Raw genomic sequence first — 18,640 nt, forward strand, 5'->3', positions numbered from 1 at the left:
GTGGCTCCAAGGAGAGGCGTTGTGACTCCCGGGGACTGGCTAGCTTGGTTCCACGCCAAGCGGGCTTTCTCGAGGATGAGTGTGAGGGTGCACCGAGGGTACCAGAAAACTTCTCTGACAACGTTATCAACAGACCTCGAGAGTGGAAAACTCCACCGTGTGTCCAGAGCACTAGGTTTTCCGGACTAAGGCGGCGGAGGCTCCGCCCCTCGGTTTCCCACCCCGCCTGGCCACGCCCCTCCTCTCCTAACACCGCCCGGGCCCCGCCCCCTCCGCTTCCTACCACCCTTCCCATCGGCTCCTGGCTCCAGGCTCCTACTAGGTTCGTTGGCGGTGGGAGCGCGCAGGCGCGGCTGGCAGCTTGCAGAGAGCGGAGTAGCGGCGCGGAACGCGCGGTGAGTGAGGTGGGATCGTGGGACTCGTGGCTGGAGAACCTGGTTCCCGCCGAACATCCCGGGAGGGTTCGGGGAGTGCGCGGGTGAATGCCCGGGGAGTCTTCGGTCCCGTGAGTAGGCACTGGTCGGACGTGAGGCAGGGGAGTTGGCCACACTGCTTAAGAGTGTCCAGCCCCGGCCGCGTGCGGAGCGGAGTGCGTGGTGGCGGGTGTGGGTGAGCGTTTGTGTAAGGAGGAAAATAGAAGGGAAGGGCTCCGGAGACTGGAAGTCCTTACTCAGGCTTGGCAGGACCGGGAGGCTCGCCAAGGGCGCTGGAGGGTGTCCCAGCTTCAAGTTCAGTATCCCCCGCCGGGTGCCCCTGAGCGTCGTCCCGGGCCCATCCCTTCCCCGGAGCTGCGGTCTTAGAGTGCGGAGTTGCCAGGAACATTCCTTGTCGTGGGGGGAGAGGATTTGGGAAAGGTGGGCTTCACCCCAGGCTAGTGCCAAAGAGGGTGTGGCTTTCGTGTGACTTTCCTTCACCCCGCCCCCGGGAATGTGTCCGTCTTCTGGTACATTGTGCTCATGGACATTTTAACAAAGGCTATAACTGTTTTCTAGGCAGTGGCGGGTGACAGCGGGGGCGGGTCGGTGGAGGGGGGAGAGTACGAGGTCGCAGTGTGGCCCTGGGGGGCGGGGGCAGGCATGGAGGGAGTGGAAGGAAGGGAATAACCTTCCTGCCTCAGCTTTTTCTTTCTTCCTGGTCCGCTGATTTTGATCAGTGGTAGGAACAGCCTCGAGAGGGATATGATTGGAAATCAGTGTGTGTGTTCGGACTCTGGTTGCAGCCATTGATTTTTATAATTGTGCTGTTGATGTATTTTTTAAGTGTCCCTTCAGTAGAAAAGCGAAACTAATGAAATTGAAGAGGAAATAATTGAACGAAAGGGTGAAGAGGCGGGGTGTCAAAACTTAGAGCTAAATTACTGCCTTCTGATAGTCGTAGTATAAATAAAGCCAGATTTGGAAGGGTGTGAAGGTGCGCAAGTGGGATAAGTGCAAAGTTGATTAGGGTGCTGTTGATTGGGTCAGTCACGAGGGGATTATTGGATGCGTGTGTGGAGGTGCTGCCAAGTTCTTGGGTAGACTCACTTTAGAACCTTTAAAAATGATATCGGTAGTATAAAACACTGGGGCAAAGAACTGTAATATTGGATAAAGTTCCAAGGCTTTCATTTGCAAAATTAGGAACTTTCGGAAAAGCGGTATATGTGTTTTGAAGCATAAATGTTGATTTTTTTACTCCTCTGTTTTAACTGAATACAACAACTTCCTCCTCCTCCACCCCTTTCCCTTGATTGTGAATCCTGTTTTATAAACATTTAACTTTCAAATCTGAAGTGTGTTTAAAGGCACAATCCTCTCCCCGCCCCATGAAGTGAATAGGATTTCTTCTTGTGTTGTCGTTTTACTCTTTCTTTTCTTTTCCTGTCATTTTAAGTTAAATGCCATGAACATTACCAGTTTGGGGGAGAGAGGTGTTAGTAATACCTTTTCCCTTTTCTAGTGCCTAATGAACCCCTATTCATCCTTTCAGATTCAGCCCGTTTGTCTTGGAAACATTTGCCATCTCCCCCAGAATGAATTAATCACCCTCTTTTCTATTAAACTGGTACCACTGGTCTTATTTTTCTCTTGCAACTAGAACCTCAGTCTTCTGTGTTACCCCAATACCTAGGGCTGCTGGGTATGTACTAAATGCCTAATAAATGCACTTAAAATAAATGAACTATAAATAATAGTTCATGGGGTAATAGAAGAAATTGAGAATGCTGAAATTATATATCATATTTGAATGACATTATTTGGAATGTAGATGAGAAAAAGTATGGAAATAAGTTCCCGTGTATTAGTCTGGTTTATCCTTCTAAAAGAGGTGCAAAAAAAAAAAAAAAAAAAGAGAGAGAGAGAGAGAGAGAGGCAAAATCTTTGCATATATAGACAAGGTGTCATGAAAAGGCCAAATTTTAAAACAGGTCAACTTCTGATACTGAAACTAGTGAAAAGTTAACGTGAAACAGAAGATTAATCATTTGTAGACCAACACTAACAGGGCACTGCTGGAATTTAGGAATTTATAAGTGAATCAATTGGCCAGATGGTATCCTTGGAAGGCTAATACAACTAAAGAAACTGTAACTTATTAGACCAATTAAGGAGACTAATTAGTTGCATTATACTCCTAAATCTTAAGGTGGTTTGAGCACTTGGCTAATGGGCCTCTTTATGTTATAGTGTGCCCCCGTAGGCTTGGCCAATTTCTGCAGCCTTATCTCTGACATCTCTCCTAACTCTACCAGCATCCGTTGGCTTTATAGTCACCTTTGGCTCATGAAGGGAATTATTTTCCCTTTGCTCCTTACCACTCAAACTCATCACCCCCACACCTAGCTTTTGTCTCCTCAGTGGTTTTACCAACTGGAGAAAATATGAGCAAATGATCACTCAATTTATAAGTGAGTAGAACTCATTTTAGTCTAAAAATGAGTCAGGATTGGCTTCTTGGTTAGTCTTACCTGTGCCAGCAAAGCAGAGAACTATTTCGGGCTATTAGTAACTTGTGTTTTTCTCCTCTCAATTTATCCCCTCTCTACCTAAATGTAAAAGCACTTTTCCCCCATGTCTCTCTCTCTCTTTCTCTTTTTTTTTCTCTCTCTTTTAAAAAAAAAAATTCATTTAGTTATTTGACAGCTCAAGCAGTGGAAGCAGCAGGCAGAGGGAGAGGGAGAAGCAGGCTCTCCACTGAGCAGGAGCCAGATGTGGGACTTGATCTGTAGACCTGGGACCATGACCTGAGCCGGAGGCAGATGCTTAACTGACTGGGCCACCCAATCACCCTCTCCACATCACTTAAAAAAAAAAAAAAAAAAAAGAATGTTAACCATTGTTCACTCCAAAACACTTCAAGTTAGTGCCTGGTTTTTATGAGAAAAACTTGGGTCTCAGAGAGGATGAATAGTTCATAAAACTTCTTAAAGAAATTCTACATACATCATCTGTGGTCTTTAGATTCACTTACTGAAAAAGATATTCCAGACCATTGTGGTTAAGGCTTCCTTCTTAAACTTCCCTCATCTAGACTTCCTCTTCATATTTCTGATTTTTTCCTCTCATTCTTTGATCCTCTGAGTCATCTTCTTAGGGTTCTGTCCAAGACTCTTTCCCAGTCTATGTAGGAGACAATAATATGGCGGTCAAGGGCATGGAATTTGGAGGCATTTGTTAAACTTCTTTAAGTATCAGTTTCCTCATTTATAAAAGTAATGAGTATAATATTTACCTCATAAGTGAGATCAGGTATATTTACTGCTTATCATAATATTTAGCACATACTAATTGGCCTAAAAATGGTAGCTGTTATTGGTAATTGCCATTTCTTATAAGGAATGTAATTTCAGTAGCAGTTAATTTCAAAATGTGAATGTATTGACATTTCCTACTCTGTTCAAACTCTTAGTCCTGTATTTGTAGATTCCTCCTATATATCTAAAACAGGTGGCTTTGCACAATGGTTCTCAAACATCAGCTTGCACAGTAATCACAAGAATGTTCACCTAATTGAAGTAGAATTGGCCGGGGAGTTTGACAAAGGATGAGTCAAGGATGATGCCAAGCATTGTGGTCTGAGCAACTGGAAGGATAGAGTAGCCATTTAGTGAGATATGAAAGATTGCAGAAGGAGAAAATTTGAGAGGAGGATCAAGAATTTAGTACTAAGCTTGCTGAGTTCAAGATGACTTTGAAATCTGGGTAGAATTCAGGAGAGAGGTATGGGTGGGCAGGAAGCTCTGGGAGTGGATCAGATCATTACAAGGGAAGAGAAGAGGTCATTCCTTTGCTTTAAAAAGTATTAACTATTTTTAGAGGACTTTAGGTTCACAGCAAAATTGAGAAGTACAGAGAGTTCCATATGCCTGCTTTCCACCAACACAACCTCCCCCATTGTCAACATCTTATAACACAGCGGTACATTTGAACTTACATTGACACATTTTTATTACCTCAAGTCCATAGTTTAAATTAAGGTTCACTCTTGGTGTTGTACACTTTGTGGGTTTAGACAAACACTTAATGACCTGTATCTGCTATTGTGGTGTCTTACAAAATAGATTTATTGCCCTAAAAAATCCTGTGTTCTGGGGTGCCCACATGGCTCTGTCTCTTAAGTGTCTGCCTTTGGCTCAGGTCGTGATCTTCAGGTTCTGGAATTAAGCCCCACATCTGGCTTCCTGCTCAGCGGAGGAGAGTCTGCTTCTCCCTCTTTCCTTCTCCCTCTGCCCCCCCCCCCACTTGTGTGTGCTTGTGCACCCTCTCTCAAATAAATAGACTCTTGAAAAAAATCCCGTGTCCAATTATCTATCTCTCCATCCCCCAACACCCACAACCACTGAATTTTTGACTGTCTCTATAGTTTTGCCTTTTCTGTAATGTCAGTCATATCATTGGAATCATAGTATGTAGCCTTTTCAGATTGACTTCTTTCACTTAGCAATATGCATTTAAGATTTCTCCGTGTCTTTGCATTGCTTGATAGCTCATTTCTTTTTAGCACTGATTAATATTCCATTGTCTGGATGTACCACAATTTATTTATACATTAACCTACTGAGGGGCATCTCGGTTACTTCCAAATTTTGACACTTGTGAATAAAGATGCTATAAACAGGGGCGCCTGGGTGGCTCAGTGGGTTAAAGCCTCTGCCTTCAGCTCAGGTCATGATCCCAGGGTCCTAGGATCGAGCCCCACATCGGGCTCTCTGCTCAGCAGGGAGCCTGCTTCCTCCTTTCTCTCTGCCTGCTTCTCTGTAATCTCCATCTGTCAAATAAGTAAAGATGCTATAAACATCTATGTGCAGGTTTTTGTGTGGACATGAGTTTTTTTTAACTCTTTTGGAAAAATGCTAAGTATAACTGCTAGATCATATAGTAAGAGTATGTTTGCTTTTTTAAGAAACAGGCAGACTTTTTCAAAGTGGCTATACCATTTTGCATTCTCACTTGTACAGAGAATTCCTGTTGCTCCACATCTCCACCAGCATTTAGTTTTGTCATTGTTTTGGATTTTGGCCATTCAAATAGGTGTGTAGTGGTATCTTGTTTTAGTTTGGAATTCACTAATGACATGATATTAAACATCTTATCATATGTTTACTTGCTATGTGTCTATCTTCTTTGATGAGGTATCTTTTCAGGTCCTTTGCCCATTTTTAAAATCAGGTTGTTCATTTTCTTATTGTTTCAAGAGTTCCTTATATATTTTGGATGACACGCCATCATGTGTCTTTTTTTCTCTCAGTTTGTGGCTTGTCCTCTCATTCTTTTGACATTGCTTCTCACAGAGAGGAAGTTTGAAATTTCTTAAAAAAGATTTTATTTATGTATTAGAGAGCGAGAGAGTGAGAGAGCAAGAGAAAGATCACCAGCAGGTGAAAGGGTAGAGGGAGAAGCAGACTCCCTACTGAGCAGGGAGCCCAACATCGGACTTGATCCCAGGACACCAGGATCATGACCTGAGCTGAAGGCAGACATTTAACTGACCGAGCCACCCAGGTGCCCCAGAAATATTTAATTTTAATGAAATCTAGCTTATCAGTTATTTCTTCCACAGATCATGTCTTTAATGTTGTGTCTAAAAGTCATCACCATGCCCAAGGTCAGTTAGGCTTTCACCTATGTTATATTCCAGAAGTTTTATAGTTTTGCATTATATGTAGCCTATGACCCATTTTGAGTTAAAATTTTTGAAGGGTGTAAGGTCTATGTTTAGATTCTTTTTTGTAAGTTGTTCCAGCACATTTGGTGAAAGGGCTGTCTTTGCTCCATTGTATTGCCTTTGCTCCTTTGTCAACAATCAGTTGACTGTATTTATGTGGGTCTCTTTCTGGGCTCTTTTTTCTGTTCCGTTAATGTCTTAGTAATCTTTTCCAATACCACACTGTATTGATTACTGTACCTTTATAACAAATATGTAAATAAGGTAGTGTCATTCTTCTGACTTTGTTCTCCTTCAGTATTGACTTGGCAGTTCTAGGTCTTTTGCCTCTCTGTGTAAGTTTTGAATAGGTTTGTCAATATCCACAAAATAACTGGCTGAATTTTTATTGGGATTGTGTTGAATCTATGGGTCAACTTGAGAAGAGCTGACATCTTGACAATATTGAGTCCTTCTATTCATGAACAGGGAATATTTCCCCATTTATTTAGCTCTTTGATATCTTTCATTACAATTTTGTAGTTTTTCTCAAATACTTCATATACTGTTAGATTTATACATAATTCATTTTGGGGTGCTAATGTAAATAGGAATGTATTTTTAAAAATATTTTATTTATTTGACAGAGAGAGAGAGAGATCACAAGTAGACAGACAGGCAGAGAGAGAGGGGGAAGCAGGCTCCCTGCTGAGCAGAGAGCCCGATGTGGGACTTGATCCCAGAACCCCGAGATCATGTCCTGAGCCGAAGGCAGAGGCTTAACCCACTGAGCCACCCAGGCGCCCAGTAATGTATTTTTAATTTCGAATTCCACTGATTTATTGGTGGTATATAGGAAATCGATTAATTTTTATATGTTAATCTTATACAACATTGCAGTAATTGCTTATTCTAGGAATTATTTTGTTTATTCTTTCAGATTTTCTACATTGATGATAATGGCATCTGGAAACAGTCTGGTTTATTTCCCAGTCTTCTATAACTTTTATTTACTTTTCTTGTCCTATTGCATTAGCTAGGACTTCCAATGTAACGTGGAAAAGGAGTGGTGAGGGGACATTGTTGCCTTGTTCCTCCTGACAGGGAGAAAATTTTGAGTTTCTCACTATTAAGTATGATGTTAGCTGTAGGATTTTTGTAGATGTTCTTAACAAATCGACAACTTCTCTATTCCTAATTTGCTGGGTTTTTTGTTTTTGTTTTTGTTTTTTTTTAATCATGAATGAGTTTTGAATTTTGTCAAGTCCTTCTCTGGCATTTTTTTTTTTAAAGATTTTGTTTATTTGACAGACACAGCGAGAGAGGGAACACAAGCAGGGGGACTAGGAGAGGGAAAGTAGGCTTCCTGCAGAGCAGGGAGCCCAATGAGGGGCCCGATCCCAGGACCCTGGGATCAGGACCTGAGCTGAGACAGACACTTAATGACTGAGCCAAAGGTAGACGCTTAATGACTGAGCTACCCAGACACCCCTTTTCTGGCATCATTTGATGATTTTTCTTTTTTAGCCTGCTGATGTGGTGGATTACATTAATTGGTCTTTGACTGTTGAAACAACCTTGCATACCTGAGAAATCTCACTTGGTTATGGCATATAATTCTTTTTACTCATTATTGGATTTGATTTACTAATATTTTGTTGAGGATTTTTGCATGTTATGTTCATGAGAGGTATTGGTCTATAGTTTTCTTGTAATGCCTTTGTCTGGTTTGGTATTAGGGTAATTCTGGCCTCATGAGTTAGGAAGTATTCCCTTGGTTTCTGTCTCCTGGAAGACCATAGAAAATTGGTATAATCTTCCCTTCAGTATTTGATAGAGTTCACAGGTAAGCCCAACTGGGGCCCATCACATTCTGTTTTGGAAGGTTGTTAATTATTGATTCAATTTCTTTGATATAGACCCATTCATATTGTCTTTTTTAAATTTTCTTCTATGAGTTTTGGCAGATTGTCTCTTTCAAGGAATTGCTTCATTTCATTGAGGTTATCAAATTTGTAGGCATAGATTTATTCATAATAATCCTTTATTAACCCTTTAATAGCCATGTCATCTATAGTGATGTCTCTGCTTTCATTTCTAATACTGTAATTTGTTTCTTCTCTTAGCATGGCTAGTGTTTTATCAATTTTATGGATCTTTTCAAAGAATCAGGTTTTGGTTTTATTTATTTTCTTTATTGATTTCTTGTTTTTAATTTCATTGATACTCTAATTTTTATTTCCTTTTAATTTGCTCTTTTTCTAGTTTTCTGAGGTGGAAGCTTAGATTGTTGACTTTAGATCTTTCTTCTTTTCAAATATATGCATTCAGTGCTATAAATTTCCCCCTAAGCACTGCTTTCATTGCATCCCATAGTATTTGATAAGTTGTATTTTAATTTCATTTAGTTCAAAATATTTTTTAAAGATTTATTTGAGGGGCTCCTGGGTGGCTCAGTCATTAAGCATCTGCCTTCTGGTTCAGGTCATGATCCCAGCTTTGGGATCAAGCCCTGCATCAGGCTCCCTGCTCAGCAGGGAGCCTGCTTCTCCCTCTCCCACTCCCCCTGCTTGTGTTCCCTCTCTTGCTGTCTCTGTCTCTTTGTCAAATAAATAATATCTTTAAAAAAATAAAGATTTATTAGAGTAAGAGAGCATGTGAGTGAGCAGGGGGAGGGTCAGAGGGAGAGAGAGAAAAAGAGAGAGAGAGAGAATATCATCTATGTGCATTTTGTAGGATGAAGCAGTCTGTAGATACCAGTTACATCCAGTTGGTTGATAGTGCTTTTTAACGATGTATTTACTGAATTTCTACCTGCTGAATCTGTCCATCTGTGTTAGAGGGGTGTTAAAGTGTGCAGCTGTAATAGGGGATTATTCCCTTTCTCCTTAACAGTTGTATTCGTTTTTGCCTTGTATACGTTGACATTTCATTATTATATGCATACACATTAAGGATTATTATGTCTTCTTAAAGAATTGGCCCCTGTATCATTATGTAATGATCCTTTTTTATCTCTGATAACTTTCCTTGCCCAGAAGTCTGCTGCATCTGAAATTCATATAAGCTACTTCTGCTTTCTTTTGATTAGTTGATAACATGGTATATCTTTCTCCATCCCTTTACTTTTTATCTGTATAGCTCTTTATACTTAAAATGTTTTTCTTGTATACAACATGTAATTGGGTTTTGTTTTTTCAACCAGCTCTGACATTCTCTTTTAATTGGTGTATTTAGATCATTGTTGGGTTAATATCTACCATATTTGTTACTGTTTTCTAATCACTGCCCTTGTTCTTTGTTTTTGTCTTCCATGTTGTTTCTGCCTTTTGTGGTTTTAACTGAGCATTTTATATGATTTCATTTTCTCTCATTTCCTACCATATTAATTATGCATCTTTTTTTTAACTTTTTTAGTGGTTGCCCTAGCATTTGCAAAATGCATTTTTTCCAGCTAATCCCATTCCACTTTTGAATGATACTGTACCATTCATGGGTAATGCAAGTACCTTATAATAACAAAATATTTCAAATTCCTCTTTCCTGTCCTTGTATCATTGTTGTCATTCATATCAGTTCGACATAAGTATATTATAAATATAACCAGTCATAATTGAATACATCGTTGCTGTTTAGAACAAACTGTTCTCTTTTTTTTTCAAACTGTAGTTCTTTAGGTCAGTTAAGAATAAGAAAAGGTTTTTTTGTTTTTTTTATTTTTATTTATTTATTTGACAGATCACAAGTAGGCAGAGAGGCAGGCAGAGAGTGAGGGGGAAACAGACTCCTTGCCAAGTAGAGAGCCTGATGTGGGGCTCGATCTCAGGACCCTGAGATCATGACCTGAGCCAAAAGCAGAGGCTTAACCCACTGAGCCACCCAGGCGCCCCCAAAATAAGAAAAGTTTTAAAGTGTTACCTTTAGCTATTCATTTTTTGATGCTCTTTCTTTTTTTATGTAGATCTGACCTATATTATTTTCATTCTCTCTAAACTTCTAACATATCTTGCCAGGCAGATGTACTTGGCAAAAAATTCCCTGAATTTTTGTTTGTTGAGAAAGTCTATTTCTCCATCCTTTTCTAAAGATAATTTTTCAGGGTACAAAATTCTGTGTTTGTGGATTTTTTTCTCCCAACACTATAAATACTTCACTTCACTCCCTTCTTGCTTGTGTGGTTCCTGAGGGAAAGTCGGTTGTAATTTTTACCTTTGCTCCTTTATAACCAAGGTATTTTCCCCCCCCTCTGGTTTCTTTAAATATTTATTATCTTTGATTTTCTGCAGTTTGACTATGATTGCCTACTTGTAGTTGAGTTTGTTTGTTTTAGCATTTATCCTGCTTGGTGTTCTCTGGGCTTCCTGAATCTATGATTTGGTATCTGACATCTATTGGGGAAATTCTCAGTCATTATTGCTTCAGATATTGCTTCTGTTCCTTTCTGTATTTCTGCTTTCTGGTATTCTGAATATGCATATGTTACCTTGTATACTTGTCCCACGTTTCTTTCTTGGCTAGTTTGTTCTTTTTTTTTTATCTTATTTTATTTATTTTTTAAAAGATTTTATTTATTTATTTGACAGAGAGAGATCACAAGTAGGCAGAGAGGCAAGCAGAGAGAGGGGGGGAAGCAGGCTCCCCGCCGAGCAGAGAGCCCAATGCGGACTTGATCCCAGGACCCCCGAGATCATGAGCTCAGCCGGAGGCAGAGGGTTAACCCACTGAGCCACCCAGGCGCCCTCTTTTTTTATTTTAAAGCCTCTTTTTCCTTTTTCATTTTTGGAAATTTCTCCTCTTCCATTTTCAAGCTTAGACACTGTTTCCTCAGCCATGTCTGATCTACTAATGATCCATCAAAGGCATTCTTTATTTCTGTTACAGCGTTTTTGATTGGTAGTATTAAAAATTCTTTCTTAGAATTTCCATCTCTCTGCTTCTGTTACATTTATTCTCACATGTTGCTTATTTTTTCCATTAATGCCCATAGCATATTAATCCTAATATTTTAAAATTCCTGGTCTGATAATTCCAACATTCCTGCCATATCTAACTCTGGTTCTGATGTTTGTTCAGTCTCTTCATACTGTGATTTTTTTTTTTCCTTTTCATATGCCTTGCAATTTTTGTTGAATAGTAAGTATGATGTACTGGGTAAAAGGAACTGCTGTAAATAGGCCTTTAGTAATGTTGTAGTAAGTGTGGGGGTAGGGGAAATGTGTGTGTCTTTTGTCTCGTAGTTTGGTCCCAGTGTTTGGTGAGCCTGTGATGCCTGGACTGTGAACTTCACCAGTGCTGCTGTTCTTCTTCCCCATTAGGTGGTGGTATGATTAGAGGGGGCTGGTATTGTGTATTTCTCTACTCCCGGGGAGGTGTGGCTCTTTTAGGCTCTGGTAAAATAGATTCTCCTGAGGGAAGTCCTTGTTACGAAGAACAGAGTGCTCTGGCATGTTTCAAAGACTCCTTTTCCCCTTCCTGCACTGGAAGCATAAGGGAATTTTCCCCCACCATTTAATGTTCGAACCAGTTCTAGCCACTGAAGGTAAATCTCACAGATATATGGGGCCCCCCAGGACCCGTTCTGCCTGAAGGGTTTAACTCTTGTACTTGTCTAGATGCATTCCCACCCAGCACTCCATCACTTTCAGTTCGGGTTGTTCTACCTTGGCACTGGTTCCCTTTGAGGTTTCTGCTCTTGGGCTTCTGCTTGGTTAAGTTGAGATTCTCTGTATCTGCTTGTCTTTCCAGTTTGGGGGCAGTGGTTTGTCCTGTCCTCTCACTTCTCTGATGGATTTAAGAAAAGTTGTATTTTCAGTTTGATCAACTTTATACTTGTTAACAGAGAGTTGTGATTTCTGAGCTTGTGTGCCAGTCTGGAAGCTAAAGTCCCCTGTTGCTTTTCATTAGACTTTTATCATCTAATTGTCTCCATATAATAGTTACTTTTTGCTTGTTTTGACCTTTATATAAATTGGATCATATATATATACTTTTTTTTTTTTTTGCTCATTACATTTGTGGGATAAATTCATTAGTTCGATACTTCTCAAACATTGCTGTGAATGTGCATCCTTTGGGAATTTTGTTAAAATGTAGATTCTGATTTAGAAGTTCTGGAATGTACCCTGGAAGTTTGTCTTTTTAACAAGATTTCATGTGATGCCGATGTTGCTCTTCTGTAGACATTACTTGGAATAATAATAAGTCTCTAGTGCATCCTGTTTTCAACTGCTTCATATGCTTTGAATACCTCAGGTAATCTACTGTGTAGATTTTTTGCTGGAGTAGGAAAAATGGGAAACTGTCCTTTGCTAAGTATCATTTTCCAGAATTGGGGTCTTAGAGGAAACAAGTTATTTCACATTTAAAAGATATTTTCACCAATATAATTGTAAATTGAACATAATATATTTGAATAAAATATTAGCAATATAGTCCTGTAAAATTTCTCACATTGCATTTCTAGTTGTAGATAAGGTTTGTTGACATTATTTTGTGTAGCTAATTTTTAGGTCAGGCAAAATTCCAAAGGACAAATTGGTGCACATGTGTGCATATATATGTGCTCACTTGGGTATGTATTGGAGTAATAGACAAGGTAAAAAAAAATTTTGAGCTTTTGACAGGAAGTAATTACTCAGATGTTTTGCCCCCCCACCCCATTCACAGGCCTTAGAAGACAGCCTCTTGGTATTACAACACCTTTCCCACAATAATGAAGTAATTTAGTTATCCTGAAAACCTTGGGAGCCATACAAATAATATTGTCAGCGTAAGTGGACTTTTAGAGTCTCCTAAGGAAATGGCTTTATACAATATATGTCATACTTTAATTCAGCATTTACTGAACACCTTTGCTGTGTAAAGAGTGTGATCTAGCTTTACTGTTTGTAAAATAGAAACCTAAATACTTCTGAAGAATGCTTCTTTTAAGATTTATTTATTTTAGAGAGCGAGAGTGCGAGTGCATGCAAGCAAGTTGGGGTAGGGACAGAGGCAGAGGGAGAGAATCTCAAGCAAACTCCCTGTTGCATGCAGAGCCCAACACCGAGCTCTCTCTCAGGACCCTGAGATTATGACCTGAGGTAAAATCAAGTCAGCTTCTTAACTGAGTCCCCCAGGTACTCCTCTCAAGAATGTTATTGAGAAAGAAAAAAGAGTATTATTGAGCATAATGAAGTGAGAAATAAAGTGCCACTGTCTTCTGGGATAATCAGAGCTCTTAAAAATGCTCAATGGTTGCTTTGCTTTCTCCATGATTGGGTGGTAATAACTGGTATACTTACTTTCAAGCTCATTCAGATACTAATGATGAGTTTTTCAGAGTGCTCATTATCTTCTTGAAAGCCTCGGCAGTTAAATGGGTTATAATTTAAATAACAGTTTGAAGTTCTTAGGTTCAGTGTCTCAGGATTTAGAACCCAGGATTTCTTTAGGAAAATGTGTTATATTTTATATTCCTGACTTGGAGTAAATTCCTTGTGTTTTATTTTTTCCCTTCTTTCAAAACTGAGTCTTAGAAGATATGTGTTATTCTGGAGTCCTCGGTAATCAATCCCTTCCTTTTTGAGTGGCAAAGTCTTGTTGTTCAAGGCACTATATGTTCTGTGTATTTGCTCCAATCTGTCTCCAGTATGCCTGTTCTTTGTGGTTTGGTTTCTAATGTTATGCATTCCAGTTTTGTTAAAAAAAATCCATATGACTGACTTGCCACAGTAATCCTCTTTGACATGTTTGCTTCAGAGAGAAAGCTGGCAAAGTTAGAAACAAATGCCTAGTTTTAAAATTTGCTGTCATTGGGGAAAAAAAGGGAAGTTAATGGAATAATTCTAGTTTCTTTCTCTGTGTTAGTCTTACTCATGGGACCAGAATAATGACTTTGGCAAGGATATATTTATTTTCCCATGTAATTTTATCATGCCTGAGTATCTCACTCATTTTTTTCTTTAGGATTAACCAAGAAAATATTACATAGAGAAGTAAAAAATACTTCTTTAGGCTCATAAGCAATCTTTATTTTTTAAAAAAGATTTATTTATTTGAGAGAGAGAGAGATTGTGCGCAAGTGGGGTGAGAGAAGAGGGGCAGAAGGAGAGGGAGAGAGAGAACCTCAAGCAGACTCCCCACTGAGCACGGAGCCTAATGATGCAAGGTTTGATCCCACAACCTCTGAGATCATGACCTGAGCCACAATCAAGAGTTGGGTGCTTAACCAACTGAGCCTCCCAGGCACCCCCATTAGCAGTCTTTAAATGTCAGTATTCAGATGTTTTTGTTGTATTAGTATTATATTGCAAAATCAATGTGTTCTTTGAATTTAAAAATTTCTTATTTTTTATTTTTTTTTAAATTTTGCTTATTTATTTGACAGAGATCACAAGTAGGCAGAGAGGCAGGCAGAGAGAGAGGAAGGGAAGCAGGCTCCCTGCTGAGCAGAGAGCCTGATGCGGGGCTCCATCCCAGGACTCTGAGATCATGACCTGAGCCAAAGGCAGAGGCTTTAACCCGCTGAGCCACCCAGGCACCCTAAAAATTTCTTTAAAATGTAAATGGTAGGTGTTAGTATTTACTATTAGCATTATATTTATATTTTATTCTCTAAACTGTGAACATTCACTCAATTTATAGAACTGACCTTTGCAAAGTTCACTAGTCCATTTTCCACTGCTATTATCCTAGTTCAGAGATTATTACTTCTTTCCTAACACTGTAATCATATCTCTTTTGGTGGTCTTCCCAGTCATTTATTACCAGTCTTTAACTCAAATCTGCCCATCTACAGATACTCAAAGCTTCCAACTGAAGGGTACCACACTTCAGAGTGCTTTTATCTTTTTTTTAAGATTTTATTTATTTATTTGACAGAGATCACAAGTAGGCAGAGAGGCAGGCAGGGGAGGGCAGGCAGGCTCCCCGCCGAGCAGAGAGCCCGATGCAGGGCTCGATCCCAGGACCCTGAGATCATGACCTGAGCTGAAGGCAGAGGCTCAACCCGCTGAGCCACCCAGGCGCCCCTTCACACTGCTTTTTGAAAGTCCCATCCACCGTTATGGACCCAACTCTCACTTTCTCAAGGGTAGTATATGCCTAACCTTTCTGAGTTGGCTTCTGCCTTTTCTGTTTAGGTTCCTCAGGTGCATTTTGGTTCTTAATTGTTTAACTGGGGCTGTTTCTGTGCCACAATCTCAGCCTTCGAACCAGGAGTCAGAGCGTCTATATTGTTTTTATCTACTTGATCTCTGCCTGGTTCCCAACACCAAGAGTCAGGATGATGAATATTCTTGGACTCCTTGCATCTATATTGGGTATTCTCTAGTCTGCTTCAACAGGGCTAGTGTCAGGGCCCTCAGAAGACCATGAAGGGGACTGGGGGGCAAATCCTGTATAGAGTGGGATTTTGTTTTTTCTCTAGAACCCAAACCCATTCTTGGCTGGTCTGTTCTTCACAAGAGTATATTGGGTTTATTATTCAGAAGATTGTCTGAACTATTTTTTCTTCTCATCTCTTGGCCACGGGGCTTATGTTCTTTAATAATAATAATAATAATAGTAATAATAAGTAACTCCTGGCCACATGGGTTATCTTTCTTGATAGTAATAATTACAACAGGAGCAGTAGCAGCAATGACAGTAACCCTTCTGTGTTGTACCAGATGTGTTACTTCCATTATTTTTATTACCCTGTATGGTATGTGATATTTATCTCAGTTTTATAGTGAGGACACTGCATTTCAGAGAGGTTAAATGCCTCAGGTCACTTTGGGATATGTGGTAGAGCTGGAACTCTAATCTAGGTCTCCCTGACACTAAGTCTTGGAGCTTTTCTCAGGAGGTCTTATTGCATGAAGGATGCTTTTGAGCTGCCTCTTCCCATTCTCAGTTTACAGAGTGAGCACACTGTGAAACTGTGTTTAGGAAGAGAAAGTGTATATCAAACATGAACTGTGTATGCATTTTAAGTATCAACCGTCGATGGTCTAATAAGCATTAAGTGTTTAATGAATGTTGAATGAATGAATGAATGAATGAGAGGGTACTAGGTAAATTAGTTAGAAAGGGTAATCTCCCTGTTCTTAACACCATGGCTGGCATGCAATAGGTACTGGAGAAATATTTGTTGATTTGATGAGATTATCCATTCAAATATTGTTGATTTAGATTATTCACCATACTCTTCTGTTAAAACAGATGATAATGAATGTAAGTATTTAAGTCCTAGATCTAGTCTTCTGGTGAAGTAAAAATGTGTTTTAATGGATGCTTTTTCCTTTGAATCCCTCAAAATATTAATGCATATCATGTGATGAACTCTACTTCTGGAAGACTTCATTTACCTACTGCATCTTACTGGGTCTCTTACTGACTGAGTCCCTAACACTCCTTCCTTGTTTTTGCCCTTTCCTTGGTTAATGCCCTTTTCTTGGATGATGCCACCATGCCCATGACTTCAGCTTCATTCTGCGCACTGACAGTTCCCACAGTGATATCCAGTCAGAATTTTTCCTTTAAGATCCAGGTTTGTATAAATGACAGTGTACCTTAAACTGACATGTCTTAAAACTTTTGCCCCTGCCCACTGATGTGATGGTGGGAATCTGGGAGCGAATGGTCAAGAAAGAATTCCTGAGACGTGTTCAGTGCAAAAAGTTGGTTTTATTGAAGGGAGGAGGGAGGGAGGGATCAACAGGACCTGTGAGCGGAAAGAGCTCCCTGGGATTGTGACAAGCCATTGATTATATATTTTTAAGCTGGGAGGGGCAGAGAATAAAAGAAGTTTCCAAAAGGATTTTCATATGTTAAAGAAGAGTTACAGGATCCTGGAGGTCTGGCTGTTGTCAAGGTAAACTTGCTTTTTGCCTCTAGCAAAAAAGCATTAATGTTCAAGCAGTTGTGAGTTCCTGGAGGAATGTCTCAAGTACTTGTCAATGGACTACAAGATGTAAGGAGATTTAATTTTGTCTACATTTCTTTGGCCTTTGTTCTCCTCATCACCCATTACTCACTCCACTTATGTATCTGTTACTTCTCTGTGTCCCGTGTTGTTAAAAGGGAAGGAGGCCGTGTATTCAGAAGACAGACTTCTGGGTAAGAAGCAGCCTGAGTATAAACGTGAATGTGACACTTGGGGTTTCCTTGGTCATTTCTTTGGAGAAATTGCAGTCTTGGTCCTAGCCTTCTGGGCTCTACATTAAGGGGCTAACAGGACTCTGCATCACTCTCTTCACAGAAGTTTTTCTCTTTTGGTCCTTTTGACTTTCTCCCCCTTCTTGCTGATGCAGTCAGGGATGGCGAGGGCCTTGTTCTCATTATACCTTCTCTCCTCAAGCATAATGTGTGAGAGAATGTACTCCGATTACCATTTATAACAAGACTCATTCCAAATTTTATCTAATATACAAGTCTTGGCATTAAATTCTTATTTTTCATCTAATACTTAATTGACTAAAGTAATCATATGACTTGGTAAATTACTTTGAGTGCTTATACTCGATTACAGGTTTAACTTATCCCACTGTCTGTCGGTGGCCCTTAATTAGGACAGTTACATTATTTTGAATTTTCATTGTGGTTTCACATCACAGAACTCTCACTAGGTTTGTGTGGATTTTTCTTCTATTGTCTGTTTCTTTCTTAACGGGATGATAGACCAGAGATTGTTTTGGGGGTTATTTTTCCTTCCAGTCCTCACAGAGGGCCTGCCCAGTGACATTGTGCTATTAACTTTTACCTGCTTCTCCAGACCTATCCATGGTTTCCCCTTCTTGTGCTGCAGTTACTGGACTTCAGCTGATAGTGGTTTTTTTTTTTCCTATTACATTACTACAATGGCATGCGGTTTCGCTTCTTTTTTCTCCATCACACACTGGCTGGGACCTGTTTTCTAAGCAGTATATGAATTGTCTCCAAACAACTTTAATTAAGTTAAATGTTGTCTCTGTATAATGTTGCCAACAAAATCTCAAACATTCCCGTCCTATATTTAGTCATGTTAAAGAGAAATTTATAAGGAGTATTTCATTCTTTTTGTTCAAGCCCTTATGTAGTATTGATGGAAGATCAATTCTTTTAAGATCAAAAGTTTCTTTTAAGATTCTTTTAATATCAAAAATGGATTTTTTTAAGATCGAAAGTTTCTGCATTTCTAACTTTAATTTTGGTCTAGGTAAATCTTAGTTGCTGTATGAACTTCCATTTTCTGTCTGCTCATATCTGTAAAGAAATGTAATTCACACTCATTTTGTTGTGATAGGTTCCCCAGTTAGCCAGGACGAGGGCATGATGTTTCAGAAAGCTCTGATACAAGTTTGTTTACAGCCTAAGGTTCCAACACTCTCTGGTGTAGATGTTTCTGATTATAATGCACTGGTTGTTTCTGAACCACAACCTTTGACTGACCCTAGTCTATGTAACGAGTATTTAAGCAGCATTAATCCCAGAGAGTATTACCAGATCTCGAGAATATCCTGTAGGACCAAGAGTGAGTGGTTAGGGAAGTCATCCCCTGGTATCCGGCTTCCTT

General features: G+C 39.7%; 1 protein-coding gene across 1 annotated transcript in view; it reads left to right on the plus strand.

Annotated features, from left to right (window-relative positions):
* The first annotated feature begins 310 nt into the window (after positions 1–310).
* The window catches only part of PRRG1 (proline rich and Gla domain 1), a 158,474-nt gene continuing 140,144 nt past the window's right edge, over positions 311–18,640 (plus strand). The window contains exon 1 of the mRNA XM_080794727.1: positions 311–395. The gene's annotated coding sequence lies outside the window, so the exon portion shown is untranslated. The remainder of the gene's footprint in view (positions 396–18,640) is intronic.

This window comes from Martes martes, assembly GCF_963455335.1.
Source record: "Martes martes genome assembly, chromosome: X".
In the NCBI taxonomy this organism is placed as follows: domain Eukaryota; kingdom Metazoa; phylum Chordata; class Mammalia; order Carnivora; family Mustelidae; genus Martes; species Martes martes.